Source organism: Lynx canadensis, chromosome E2 (assembly GCF_007474595.2).
Source record: "Lynx canadensis isolate LIC74 chromosome E2, mLynCan4.pri.v2, whole genome shotgun sequence".
Classification (NCBI taxonomy): Eukaryota; Metazoa; Chordata; class Mammalia; order Carnivora; family Felidae; genus Lynx; species Lynx canadensis.
In genome coordinates, this window is record NC_044317.1 from 34,786,383 (window position 1) to 34,800,722 (window position 14,340).

Below are 14,340 nucleotides of genomic sequence, written 5' to 3' on the forward strand. Positions count from 1 at the left end.
AGAGATATATAGGGCAAAGTCTAGGAGGGTCCTGAGCATGGGAGCTTTCATTTCTGTAGAGTTGAGGTACATCACCCTCCAGGCAGGAAAATGGTTCACCAACACATGAGCTCTCTGAACCCCATACTGTTGGGATTTTTATGGAGGCTTCAACATGCAGGCATGATTGATCATTAACTCTGTTTCCAGCCCTCCTTTCCTCTGTCCTCACTGGAGAATTGGGCATGGGGTGTGTGAGGGAAGATTGAACATTTCAAGCTTCTAATCATGGCTTACCTCTGACCCCTTACATCCAGGAGTTCAACAAGAGTCACCTATTAGAACAAATGACACTCTTATCACTCAGGAAGTTCCAAGGGATTTAGGAGCTCTGTGTCAGGAACTGGAGCCAAAGACTAAATGTAAGAACAAAAGATTTTCCTAACATCTCTCTTTGCAAGGGTTTAGGAGTCCTGTGTCAGAAACTGGGGACAGAGGCCAATATATACGCATATCTCATTTTATTGGCCTCACTTTATCGCTCTTTGGAAATACTGCATTTTTTACTAATGGAAGCTTTGTGGCATTGTGCAAGTCTATCAGCACCATTTTTCCAACAGCATTTGCTCACCTAATGTCTCTGTGTCACATTTTGGTAATTGTCACAATATTCCAAACGTTTTTATTGTTATTATATTTGCTATGGTGATCTGTGGTCAGTGATCTTTGATGTTACTATTGTAATTGTTTTGGGACAACCATGTAAGACCATGAATTTAAGCAATGAATTTTGTGTGTGTTCTGACTGATCTACCAGCTGACCATTCCTGTATCTCTCCCTGTCCCTGGGGCTCCCTGTTCCCAAACACAATATCATTGAAATTAGGCCAATTTAATAACCCTACAATGGCATCTAAGTGTTCAAATGAAAGGAAAAGTCACATGTCTCTCACTTTAAGTCTAAAATTAAAAATGATTAAGCTTAGTGAGGGAGGTGTGTCTAAAGCCCAGACAGGCTGAAACCTGGGCCTCTTGTCCAGTTAGCCAAATTGTAAATGAATGCAAAGGAAAAGTTCTTGGAGGAAATGAAAAGTGCTACCCCAGTGGACGCATGAATGATCAGAAAGAGAAACAGCTGTATTGCTGATATGAGGTAAGTTTTCTTGGTCTGGATAGAAGATCAAACAAGTTACAACATTCCCTGAAGCCAAAGTCTAATCCAGAGCAAAACCCTGACTCTCTTCAATTCTGTGAAGGCTGAGAGAGGTGAGGAAGCTGCAAAAGAAATGTTAGAAGCTAGAAGAGGCTGGTTCATATGGTTTAAGGAAAGAGGCCTTCTCCATAATATCAAAGGACAAGGTGAAGCAGCAAGTGCTAATATAGAAGCTGTAGCAAGTTGTCCAGAAGATCTAAGATAATTAATGAAGGTGGGTACAGTAAACAACAGGTTTTCAATGTAGACAAAACAGCCTTCTATTGGAAGAAGATGCCATCTAGAACTTTCATAGCTAGAGAGGATAAGTCAATGCCTGGCTTTAAAGCTTCAAAGACAGGCTGACTCTCTTGTTAGAAGCTAATGCAGCTGGTGACTATAAGTTGAAGTCAGTGCTCATTTATCATTTCAAAAATCCTAGGGCCCTTAAGAATTATGCTGAATCTATTCTGCCTGTACTGTATAAATGGAACAACAAAGCCTGGATGACAGCACATCTGTTTACAACATGGTTTACTGAATATTTTAAGCCCTCTGTTGAGAACTGATGTTCAGAAAAAATGATTCCTTTTCAAATATAACTGCTCTTTGACCATGCATCTGGTCATCCAAGAGCTTTGGTGGAGACGGACAATGAAATTAATGTTGTTTTCATGTCTGCTAACACAACATCCGTTCTGCAGCCCATGGATCAAAGAGTAATTTCAACTTCCAAGCCTTATTATTTAAGGAATACAGGGGCACCTGGGTGGCTCAGTCAAGCGTCCAACTTCAGCTCAGGTCATGATCTCACAGTTTGTGAGTTCGAGCCCCGCATCGGGTTCTCTGCTGACAGCTCAGAGCCTGGTGCCTGCTTCAGATTCTGTGTCTCTCCTACTCTCTCTGTCCCTCCCTTGCTCATACTCTGTGTCTCTCTGTCTCTCAATAATAAATAAATGTTAAAAAAAAAAGAAATACATTTCTTAAGGCTATAGAGGCCATAGATAGTGATTCCTCTGATGGGTCTGGGCAAAGTATGTTGAAAACCTTCTGGAAAAGATTCACCATTCTAAATGCCATCAAGAGCATTCATGATTCATGGGAAGCGGTCAAAATATCAACATTAACAGGTGTTTGGAAGCAGTTGATTCCAACCCTCACAGATAACTTTGAGGGGTTCAAGACTTCAGGGGAGGAAGTATCTGCAGATGTGGTGGAAACAGCGAGAGAACTAGAATCAGAAGTGGAGCTCAGGGTCACCTGGGTGGCTCAGTCGGTTAAGCGTCTGACTTTGGCTCAGGCCATGATCTCATGCGGTTCGTGAGTTTGAGCCCCGCGTCAGGCTCTGTGCTGACAGCTCAGAGCCTGGAGCCTGCTTTGGATTCTGTGTCTCCCTCTCTCTCTCTCTCTCTCTCTCTCTCTCTCTCTCTGACCCTCACCCACTCACACTCCATCTCTCTTTCTCTCTCTCTTCCTCAAGAATAAATAAACATTAAAGAAAAAAAGTGGAGTTCAGAGGTGGGACTGAATCACTGAAATTTCATGATCAATCTTTAATGGATGAGAAGTTGCTTCTTAAATGAGCAAGAAAGTAGTTTCTTGAGATAGCATCTACTCCTGGCAAAGATCCTGTGAATATTGATTGTTGAAAAGACAACAGAGGATTCAGAATACTACATAAACTTAATTGATAAAGCAGCACCAGAGTTTGAGAGAATTGACTCCAACTCTGAAAGAAGTTCTACTGTGGGTAAAATGCTACCAATCAGCATCACAGGTTACAGAGAAATCATTTGTGAAAGGAAGAGTTAAACAATGTGGCAAACTTCATTCTTGTCTTCTTTTAAGAAGTTATCACAGTCACCTCAACCTTCAGTAGCCACCACCCTGATCAGTCAGCAGCCATCAACACCGAGGCAAAATCTACCAGAAAAATAATTACAACTTGCTGAAAGTGTTTTTATTTTCTTTGGGTAAATACCCAGTAGTGAAATTTTTGGATCATATAGTATTTCTAATTTTTATTATTGATGAACCTCCATACTGTTCTCCCCAGTGATTTCACCAATTTACATTCTCACCAATAGAGCACAAGTGTTCCTTTTTCTCTACATTCTTGTCAACACTTTTTATTTCTTGTCTCTTTCAGTTTAGCCATTCTGACAGGTGTAAGGTGATATGTCATTGTGGTTTTTATGATCATTTCCCTGGTGATTAGTGATGTTGAGCATCTTCTCATGTGTCTGTTGACCATCTGCATGCCTTCTTTGGAAAAAATGTCTATTCATATCCTTTGCCCATTTTTTAATCAGATTGATATTTTGGTGTTGAGTTATATAAGTGCTTTATATAAAGTATTCTTGAATTCAAGAATATATATTGTTATTTTAGACATAATGCTATTGCACACTTAATAGGCTACTATATAGTGTAAATGTAACTTTTATGTGAGCTGGGAAACCAAAAAATTCATTTGGCTTACTTTATTGTGATATTTACTTTACTGTGGTATCTGGAACTGAACCCACAATATCTCCAAAGTATGCCTGTATTCATTTCTTATTATTTCACAGGTTTCCAAAAAAGGTAAAAGCAACAAGAACCCCAGAGAACTTCCCTCTGTGACAGAGCCACCCCCAAATCCCTTTGGATCCCAGGGCCCCAGGGGATAAACAAAATGTGCTCACAAATACATCCTAGTAAAAGGTCAGCAGAGACAGTTACAAAATGAGGCCTGGAAACAAAAGATGAGTGGCTCAGTTAAACGTCCAACTCTTGACTTCCACTCAGGTCATGATCTCATGGTTTGTGTGTTCGAGTCTGTGTTAGGCTCTTTGCTGTCAGTGTAGAGCCTGCTGCAGATCCTCTGTCCCCTCTCTCTGTCCCTCCCCTGCTCTTTCTCTCTCACTGTCTTTCAAAAACAAATATACAGTAAAAAAAAAAAAAGAAAGAAACACATAGATGAATCTCGGGGGAAGGAGAGGTATGAGGCTCACTTGGACAGGTGACACAATGAAGTTGGAGGCTAATCTTTTGCTTCATTGACAACAGACCTGGTAGGCAGGTGCCAAGGACAATTCCTGGAACCAGAGAGTAAGGTCCCTCAGGAAGGGTAGAATGAGCCAGCACTCCATCCTGGGCAGGAACAGATGGAGCTAAATTAGCAGCCTTGCCTATTCCACTAGGTTTTACTAAGCTTGGCTGCTAACTCCCTTCCTAAGGATTCCTGACTGACAGGCCTAGGGGAGAAAGAAGTATCTGCAGGGCAGAAGCACCCAGGAAACTCATACCATACTTGGGCCCCATTAATGTGGCGCCAGAAGTCCATTCAGCCCCCTGAAACCAAGTCATCCCACAGAAAGATGTAGCCCAGCTTGCTGTCTAAAGTTGCCCTTACCTCCTCCATGTCCTCCTGCTGGGACTGTCCGTGAAGACACTTGCCATAGTCTTGCTTATTTATCTTTTTCATTTATTTGTAGTCTTGTCCATGGTCTGCCACCCAAAATTGTGTTAAAGAAGGCAGGGACTCTAGTCTATGTGTTTTTGTGTTTCCAAGACATGGAACAGTGCCTGATCCATTAAAGGTGCTCAATATTTGTTCAACTGAATGAGTGGATGGATGGATGGATGAGTCAAGAATCCAGAATTCTATCCAGGGGTGTTACAAAGCAGATGAGGAGAGGGAACTGTAGTCAGTGGCTCAGGCAGGAGAGAAGGGATGTGACAAAACTGAGGGTCTTCAAGGGCCTGAACTGTTTTGCTCTAGTTTCTTGCTTGGGCCACCCAGTGACAATGGGGTTGTGGGATAAAGAGGTGGGAGGTGGCTCAGGGTACATGTAGCAGGGTGTGGCTGGAATTGTTAGGAGCACAAGCAGAAGGAAGAGCCAAGAGGAAGGGAATCAGTGAACCAGGAAAGGAAAGTAAATTCTCCAAAATGAAGATTGGGGGCAGGTTCCATCTCTTTGGGGTTAGACTCACCACCTCAAGTTCCAGCTCTACTTCTGGGGCAATAAATCAAGTTTTTTGAGCCTCATTTTCCACATCTGTGAGACAGGGTAACAACAGTTCTACCTCTTAGGGCTGGGCTGAGGATTTAGAGAGATGGCGTAGGTAAGAGCATGGCACAGGGCCTGGCAGGTAGTTGTTTTTCTTGTGGCAGAAGCTGCGATTCTACGGCAGCTTCTCTGGAGTCTTTCTGAGCCCCTGGCATAAGAAAAGATCTACCTTGGGAAGATGCTGGGGAAAGAAATCTCTTTAGCACTCTTGGGCTTAGCATAGAGACACAGAACCCATTCTAGTCCACTCAAATAGTTCACAGGATTATTCTTGCACAAAGGCAACCATTAGGTGCCAGCGACCCCCTGTATTCTTTACTGGTTTGCAACACTAATGGGCATTTCCAAAATGCACTGACCATAAACCTAAGTAAGTCTTCCTAGCAGGCAAGCCTCTTAACTTCCACCAGATTGAGATGCTGAACTTGGATCCTTCTTTCAAAGGAGCAGACTATGAGAAATCTTTTCTCTCTGACCTTCTGTGTCATGGAAACCACCTTCCTCCCAGGTCCACAAGGATCCTATGTCACAGGTCAGAGGATCAAGTTATGAGAGAGACACAAAGACTTTTTCTTCTGTTGAACAGAGTGTGCTGGGGAGAGGAGTCAATTGGCTACATTCTCAAACTGCCTTGGGATGGGACAGCAGCATGGACAATCCCACAATACCTCAGATGGCACTTGGCTGGGCTCCCAGCAAGTAGTCTGGGGCTTGCTCTGTCTGGAGGCAGGTGGGGGTTAGTGACCTTGCTTTCTCTACCAAGCGTATGGGTAGAAGCAAGGCCTTGATTTTTCAAAAACATGGTAAGTACCTGTAAATTTTCACCAAACAAAAATGCCATTGCCAAGGGGATATTTTGAGAGCTGTTTCACAGTCAAAGATGCTTAAAACATTCTATGATTCTCCCTTGTGGAGTTTCCAGGAATCTTGGGGTGCCTTGTTTCCTACCCTCTTGTTGGTTTGCTCTAGACTTGAGTGCAGAGAAGACACTGTTGACTCCCCTGGGCAGAAGTGTACATTGTGGAAGAGTTGTCAGTAGGGAAAGCAGAGATGAGAAACATGTTCATTCAAACTAGCTCAGGTAATGGGGAACTGGGAAGGATATGACTGGCCAAGGACAGGAAACAGAGGACAGCTGGGCCACATGGGGCCTGGCACTGGGTGGCCAGTGTCCAAAGCTGTGCTTCTCTCTCATACCTCCTCTCCTCAAACATCCGCTCCATCTTCTAGTTGCTTACATGCCATTTTATGCTGGCATGTGACCTCTCTGCTCTTCCAAAATGTCGGCTACAAGGGTGGATTGGCTTACCTGTCAGTTTAAGTTCTGTGCCACCATAACTGAGGTAATGCAGACTCAGAAGCAGACTACCTGGTTCAGATTCCCGCTCTATTGTGTACCGCATGTGTAAATTTGGACATGTTCTGTCTCAGGTTCCTCCTCTGTAAAAGTGGAATAAAAATTGTTTCTATCTCATAAAAATGGTGCAAGTATTATATGAGTTGACTGATGAAAAAACTCAGAAGTAGTGCCTGGAAAATAAGTGCTTAAAAACATTAGCTACTGTAAACCCCCATGAGGGATACAAACTCAAATGCCCACCCAGCAAGGAGATTCCTGAAGACATCTGCAAAGTAAAACTGGCCCATGATTACCAAAAGAAGGAAAGGATAGAACTGAGAAACAAAAATGGCAATTATCCATCCCAGTAAGATCACTATTTCTAAAGAACACTGCTAGAAAACTCTGTTTAAAACAATAACAACACAAGAGAAGTTCTCCCTGATATTTACCCAAGTTTTGCCTGATTTTTCTATCTATTCTATCCACTCCTTTTAATCTGTCCTCAATGAGTCAAAAAGAAGCATTCAGCATGGGTTTGAGAGTCAAAAAAATTTGGGTTTGAACCAGCTTTGCCCTCTTATAATGTGACTTTGTGCAAACTACTCAATTTTTGTGATTATTAGTCTCCTCATCAATAAAATGGGGATAATAACCCTACCTCCATGACAGCATTATAAGGAAGGAGAAAAAATATTTTTTTCAAGCACTCTTCAAGAATTCAAAGCTGAATTCCAATACCAAATCTTCTTGTCTCTAGGCTAATGGGCTTCAACTCCTCTAGCCACTCTTTGGGTGGCCTAGTGTCCAAATCCCTCCCAATTTTACCAGACTTGTGTTGACTTTGCCTGCCTTCCTAGATGTGTTCCTTCTTCTTTAGACAATGACATCCTATTCTGTTTGAGGGAAACCACCTCTCCCATTGTACACAGTCTGATGGGACTATCAATAAAAGTGCCCTGGTTTCTGCTTCTTAGGCTTAGCCAATCAGATGTTCTCCCCTCAATCTTCCATGTTAAGCTGAGTGATACAAAAGTTGGTGCTCATTTGCCTTGACTGGAGAGATGGTCCAGCTTTCTTGCCACCTCAGTGCCTTACTTTTTCACCTTCTCAACCTATGTCTTCAGCTTTTCAATGACAATGTGTCAGTAACAAATTCTTTTTCTGCTTGTTAGACAGAGTACATTCCCATTACTTATAACCAAGGAACACTAATGTAACACATTCCAGATGGAAAATTGGGGGTTTTGGAGGAGGTTGTGAGTATTCCTGTGGGAAAGTTTAGGATGAACTCTGAGTCTGATGAGATGGGAAGTATTAGAAGCAAACATCAAAATGAGAGTGTCATTTGGGAGAAAGACTCATTAAGTGGAGAAAAATTCACACCTGCATGTGGTCCAAGGAAGAAGTTGGATGTGGTAGGATTTTAGGAAATATCTGTCCAGGTGAACTAGTTGGGAGATGTCACCAGAGCACCCCTGCCCTTTCTGTCTGCTACCAATGTAACACTACACCTAGAATTGAGAGGACACAGGAAGGTTTTTCTAACTGGCACAACTCCCAAGCTTTGAGGGAGAAAGGGAGAAGTGCTAAAATTTGTTTCTTCCAAATGTTCTGGAATGCATCCAGGTGCACCCATAAAAGAAAGTTGGCGCCCACCTCACCAATAAGGAGATATATTTCTCTAAACTGCAGTCATAATTCCTAATTGAATGTCTCTCTCAAAAATTCATGACACAAAAGACTGAATTATTAAGTAAATAAAATCATAAATGAGGATCATAACGGAGCTAATGGCTGCACTACACAGCTTTCCATTGTGCAGGAGCTTGCCAACAGCTCCCGATGGTCCAGTGTAGCTGTATCCCTGCAAACTTACACAACTGTCCCTTCACCCAGCAAAAAAAAATGGTGTGCCCGCCCTTCAAATCTTGTTCGCAGATTGAGTTTTTCTACCAATTAACACAACTTAGAAGCACAACTTTTTTCCCCCGAAGATGATCTCAAACTTGGAGGCAGCCCCAGTTTGCCTGTTTCTCATTGAGCTGTCACTCACATTCTCTCGCATCAAATTCTGCATCCCTGATAGCCTTTGACAGCTACAAGTCAATGTACCATTTAGACCCCCAAATCTGATTTTGATTTCTAGCTACTTTGATCAATATTTTAGAAAGTTCAGCAGTTTTCTTCCATAACCTTTGTATTTAAAGTCTGAACTCCAAAAACTAGTGGTAGAGATGGAGATTTTTAAGTGACTCATGTTCAGCCCATTCTGACCATCCATCATTCAACAAATGTCTGGTGAGCTCTGCTTTGTGCCCGACACCATGCTGGTGAGAAGTGTTCTATAGTGGACAAAATAGCCATTCCACTAACCTCCATTACTTCATCAATCAGCAGAGGGGAGGAGTTCAGCAAATAGGCCCACAAATAAAATTAAATTCTCAAATTGGGATATGTGTTATGAAGAAACAAAATGATCCCATTTGAGGAGGAGAGGTTAGAAAAAATTTATTTGAGCAAGACATGTAAGCTGAGACCTGAGGATGTGCAGGAGATGGACAAGCAAGGCGGGAGGAGGGGGATGTGCATGGTGAGGAGAGCTTTCCAGAGGGGGACACGTGTGTGAAATCCCTGAGGAAAGACAGATCTTGGTCTGTTCAAGGCCCTGGGAGCCAGCCAGTGTGGCTGGAGTAGACACCAGAAGGAAGGGTGGCCAGCTGCCTCTGATGGACAAGGAATGTTGGTTAAGCAGGGTCTCCTCTTAGGTGGGGGTGGAGCAGCCCCATGCCCTTAAGCAGCAGTTGTTAGGGAGTCACTGAGGTACAGTGTGAACCACCCTAATCTGGATGTCATGATGCCAGGTTCTGGGGAAAACCACTTAGCACTATGGCAGGGGTTAAATGGGAGAAGGAGGGAGAACACAGAGAAAAGGTCTTGCATATAGGAAGCACTCAATAAATGGTGGCCTCAGCTCTCTTGTGCCGAGTAATGGTAAGTTCCTTCCTTTTCTTGGGTCACAGAGTCTATAACTAAAGAAATGGAGCAAATGTCTTGAAAGGTCCCTTCCTGTAGAATTTGGGTGGGGAGTTTGCACACTTGGAGGGAGGCAGCCCATCTGGATTTCAGGGTCTCTTCCTGGGTGGAGATGGTACATGCTTCAGACTCCTAAACCCAGGCCTGTCTGTCCCATCTCTTCTCCCAAGCACCACAGGTCCAGATGCCTGGCTGACTTGCTGGATGCTGGCTAGGCCCTGACTTGATCCGGGGGTCTCAGTAGTTAGCAAAGCATTAGTGACAGGACCCTGCTAGGTCAACAAAACTGCCCTGGGACCTTTGTCACTGGTGCCCATCAAAGCATCCTCAAATTAAGAATAAGTAACATGTACCTGACTTCCCCTCAATCCACCCTGACCTCTCACTTCACTCCCCACTGCAAGACTGTCTCCAAATTTCTACCCCCAAGTAGCTAAGTATAGTGGCTAAGAGCTACCACACAGTCCAAAGGACTTGGGTTTGAATCTCACATGTGATCTGGGGCAAGTTTCTTCTCTGAGTCCAGTTCCTCATCTGGAAAGTGGGGATTACAATATCACCAGTGTTTTTGGGGGAGTTGCCTGAGATAAGACACACAGACTGTGTAGCATGGTGCCCGACTTACTGAACATTTTCAATATGGGCTAGTTAACATCATTGAATTATTATTTAAAAAATTATTGTCATAATCAGTAACAGAATGACTTCATATAAGAACAGTGAAACTAAGGGGCACCTAGATGGCTCAGTCAGTTGAGCAATTGACTTGGGCTCAGGTCATGAACTTGCGGTTGTGGGTTCGAGCCCCACAACAGGCTCTGTGCTGGCAGCTCAGAGCCTGGAACCTGCTTTGGATTCAGTGTCTTCCTCTCCCTCTGTTCCTCCCCTGCTCACACTCTGTCTCTTTCTCTCTCTCTCTCAAAAATAAGTAAAGATTAAAAAAAAAATTAAGGGGCCCCTGGGTGGCTCAGTTGGTTAAGCATCTGACTTCAGTTCAGGTTATGATCTCCCGGTTTGTGAGTTCGAGCCCTGCGTCAGGCTCTGTGTTTATAGCTTGCTCAGAGCCTGGAGGCTGCTCCGGATTCTGTCTCCTTTTCACTCTGCCTATCCCCCACTCACACTGTCTGTCTCTCTCAAAAATAAACAAACATTAAAATTTTTTTTTAAATTAAAAAAAAAGAACAGTGAAACGGAGAGCAAAGTAGGGGCTGAAGTCAGATACTCAGCTGGTCCCAGGTCCCCAAAGTTTAGATCATCAAAGACAGAAAGAAAAGCAGAAAGAGCCTCAGGCTGGCTGGGCAGGAGGAAGCAGCAAGGCATAGGCATCCTGACAGCACCTGGGAAATGTCATAGGTGCCTCCCACAGTTTGGGGAGTGGGGTTAGAGCCCCACCACGGCCTCCTGAGTCTCAGGCATGGCTCAGGAGCAGGAGGAACACTCTGGAAGCCCAGTCTCCTGTGTGAGCTGACTGCATGGCTGCAAGGCTACCATTTGTCTGTAGCCTCCCTCTGACCACACTCCAACCCTCTCCAACAAGAAGCCCCTTACACAATCAAGCTGGACATGTCAACTAAGCTTAAGGAATGACTTTTAAGCTGTCCCAAAATTGGAAAACTAGGGAATTCATATATTTCCATATGATAAGTAATGTTGACAGGTTTGGGCACCAGATTTTTTTCTAAGTACTTGATAAGAATAGACTAGTTTAATTTTCATCCCCTCTGAGGCAGGGCTGTATCAGTAGACCTATGTTACAGATGATGGCTGGATGTGGAGACACCTGCCCCACATCACTCAGCTGGTACCTGCAAGTCAGATCTGCTTGACTGAAACCTACCACACTAGAGTAAATAAAATAGCTTATGGCCTCTGTGCCAGCCCATTTGGGCTTTATGCCGCCACACTCAGACCCAGGAATCCTCAGCTGGCACAGTCAGGACTTCCACACCACCAGCTTGGCTCCAGACCCCACACATGGTGCCAGGCTGCCTCTCAAAGGGACCCACATAACAAAAACCAAATTTTCTTTGAGGTTCCTTCTGATTCAAGAGTCAGGGAATCCCAGCCAGAACTGAGTTCTCCTGGGGCTGTACTTAGCAGCATAGGCTTTGAAAATATACAGAGCTGAGTTCCAATCCTGCCTCCTCCATCTCCTGAGACAAATCACTCAGCCTAGTTTGCAGTAAGAGTACCTACTTCCTATTGCTTAACCAATGCCTGACACATAGTAAGTGCTCAGAGCTCTGCCCATTGCCAAGAAAGCCAGGAGCAACAACCTTCTCCCCCAAGCCTAAGCCGCAGGCATCTTTCCAAAAGTGACCTCCAACAGGTTTCCTTGGCAATATGACCACATTATCCCAACTTACTAGCCATCCATGGCTAAGAGTTTGCATCTTGTGACCAGTAGGCTCAGATCTATGTCCTGAAGACATCCACTGTTTTTGCCTTAATTGACTGAAATACATTTATTTGAGCCACATCCATCCACATCCAGGCCAGGAGTCTATCCCAACAACTGAAGGAAACAGAAAGGATTCACCCAGGAGCCACAACCAGGGACCCGAGCAAACAGCTTGACCCTCAAGAAAATTACAAGACCCTTTCCTTCCCTTGTGTGTTCATAACTATTTAAGTGCATTAGTAATGGAAGAAACGTTGGTTCCTGGCTCAGGTAAAAGCAAAGCCTGAGAAAACCCTTGAATTATCCAAGTGGCCTGGGGCATTCTTCTGGCTCTCTGTCCCTTTTGTTCTGGGCTCCCCACTGTCTTCGGTAGAGGTAACACCTGTCCCTTTACACTTAACTTACAGTTAGCATTCACTTAGCATTTCTTCCAGAGTGTCAGAGTTATGAACTCCTGACACTCAGGGTGTAAGGAAAGCCTCTTCTCATAAAAAAAAAAAAGACTGAAAATCTTAGGATGGCTCACATGGAACAGTGTGAGCAGCAGAAGGGAACATTGCTTCAGACTGAGAATTGTCCCAGATGTGGTGCAGGGACAATGTCTTACTGAGATTACTTGTTTTGAAAAACAGCTTTGGCCCTATGCATCAGCACTCCTGTATCCCTTGGGTAAATTCCTAGCAGTGCTATTGCTGGGTCATAGGGTAGATCTATTTTTAATTTTTTGAGGAACCTGCACACTGTTTTCCAGAGTAGCTGGTACCCCTATGTTTATAGCAGCACTTTCAACAATAGCCAAATTATGGAAAGAGCCTAAATGTCCATCAACTGATGAATGGATAAAGAAGATGTGGTTTATATATACAAGGGAATACTACCTGGCAATGAGAAAGAATGAAATCTGGCCATTTGCAGCAACATAGATTGAACTGGATGGTATTATGCTAAGTGAAACAAGTCAGGCAGAGAAAGACAGTTACCATATGTTTTCACTCATATGTGGATCCTGAGAAACTTAACAGAGAACCATGGGGGAGGGGAAGGGGAGAAAAGTTACAGAGAGGGAGGGAGGCAAACCATAAGAGACTTAAATACTGAGAAAAAACTGAGGGTTGATGGGGGGTAGGGGAGAGGGGAAAGTGGATAATGGGCATTGAGGAAGGCATCTGTTGGGATAAGCATTGGGTATTGTATAGAAACCAATCTGACAATAAATTATATTTAATATAAGGATAAATAAGTAAATAAATAAATAAAATATTGGACACGCCAAAAATAAATAAACAAAATAAACAAATTAACAAAAATTAAAAAAAGAAAAAGAAAAACAGCTTTTGGATGGGGTGACTGGGTGACTCAGTAGGTTTAGTGTCTGACTCCTGATTTTGGCTCAGGTCATGATCTCATGTTTCATGAGTGTGAGTCCTCCATTGGGTTCTATGCAGACAGTGTGGAGCATGCTTGGGATTCTCTCTTTCTCCCTCTCTCTCTGCCCCTCTCCCATTCTCTCTCTGTCTCTGTCTCTGTCTCTCTCTCTTTCTAAATAAATAAATAAATAAATAAACTTAAAAAATTTAAAAATTAAAAAAAATAACTTTGGGGCACCTGGGTGGCTTAGTCAGTTAAGCAACTGACTTTTTTTTTTTTTTTTCAACGTTTATTTATTTTTGAGACAGAGAGAGAGACAGAGCATGAACGGGCGAGGGGCAGAGAGAGAGGGAGACACAGAATCGGAAACAGGCTCCAGGCTCTGAGCCATCAGCCCAGAGCCTGACGCGGGGCTCGAACTCACGGAACGCGAGATCGTGACCTGGCTGAAGTCGGACGCTTAACCGACTGCGCCACCCAGGCGCCCCATGCAACTGACTCTTGATTTCAGCTCAGGTCATGATCTGAAGGTCGTGAGATTAAGCCTCACAATAGGCTCCATACTGGGCATGGAGTTTGCTTAAGATTCTCTCTCTCCTTCTCCATCTCTCACTCTCGTGCTCTCTCTTTCACTCTCTGTTTAAAAAAAAAAAAAAGGCTATATTCAGCACTCTCAACAATAGCCAAATTATGGAAAGAGCCTAAATGTCCATCAACTGATGAATGGATAAAGAAGTTATGGTTTATATACACAATGGAATACTACATGGCAATGAGAAAGAACGAAATATGGCCTTTTGTAGCAACATGGATGGAACTGGAGAGTGTGATGCTAAGTGAAATAAGCCATAGAGAGAAAGACGGATACCTTATGTGTTCACTCTTATGTGGATCTTGAGAAACTTAATAGAAACCCATGGGGGAGGGGAAGGAAAAAAAAAGAGGTTAGAGTGGGAGAGAGCCAAAGCAT

General features: G+C 43.5%; 1 pseudogene; it reads left to right on the plus strand.

Annotated features, from left to right (window-relative positions):
* The first annotated feature begins 885 nt into the window (after positions 1 to 885).
* The window catches only part of LOC115502103, a 118,159-nt pseudogene continuing 104,704 nt past the window's right edge, over positions 886 to 14,340 (plus strand).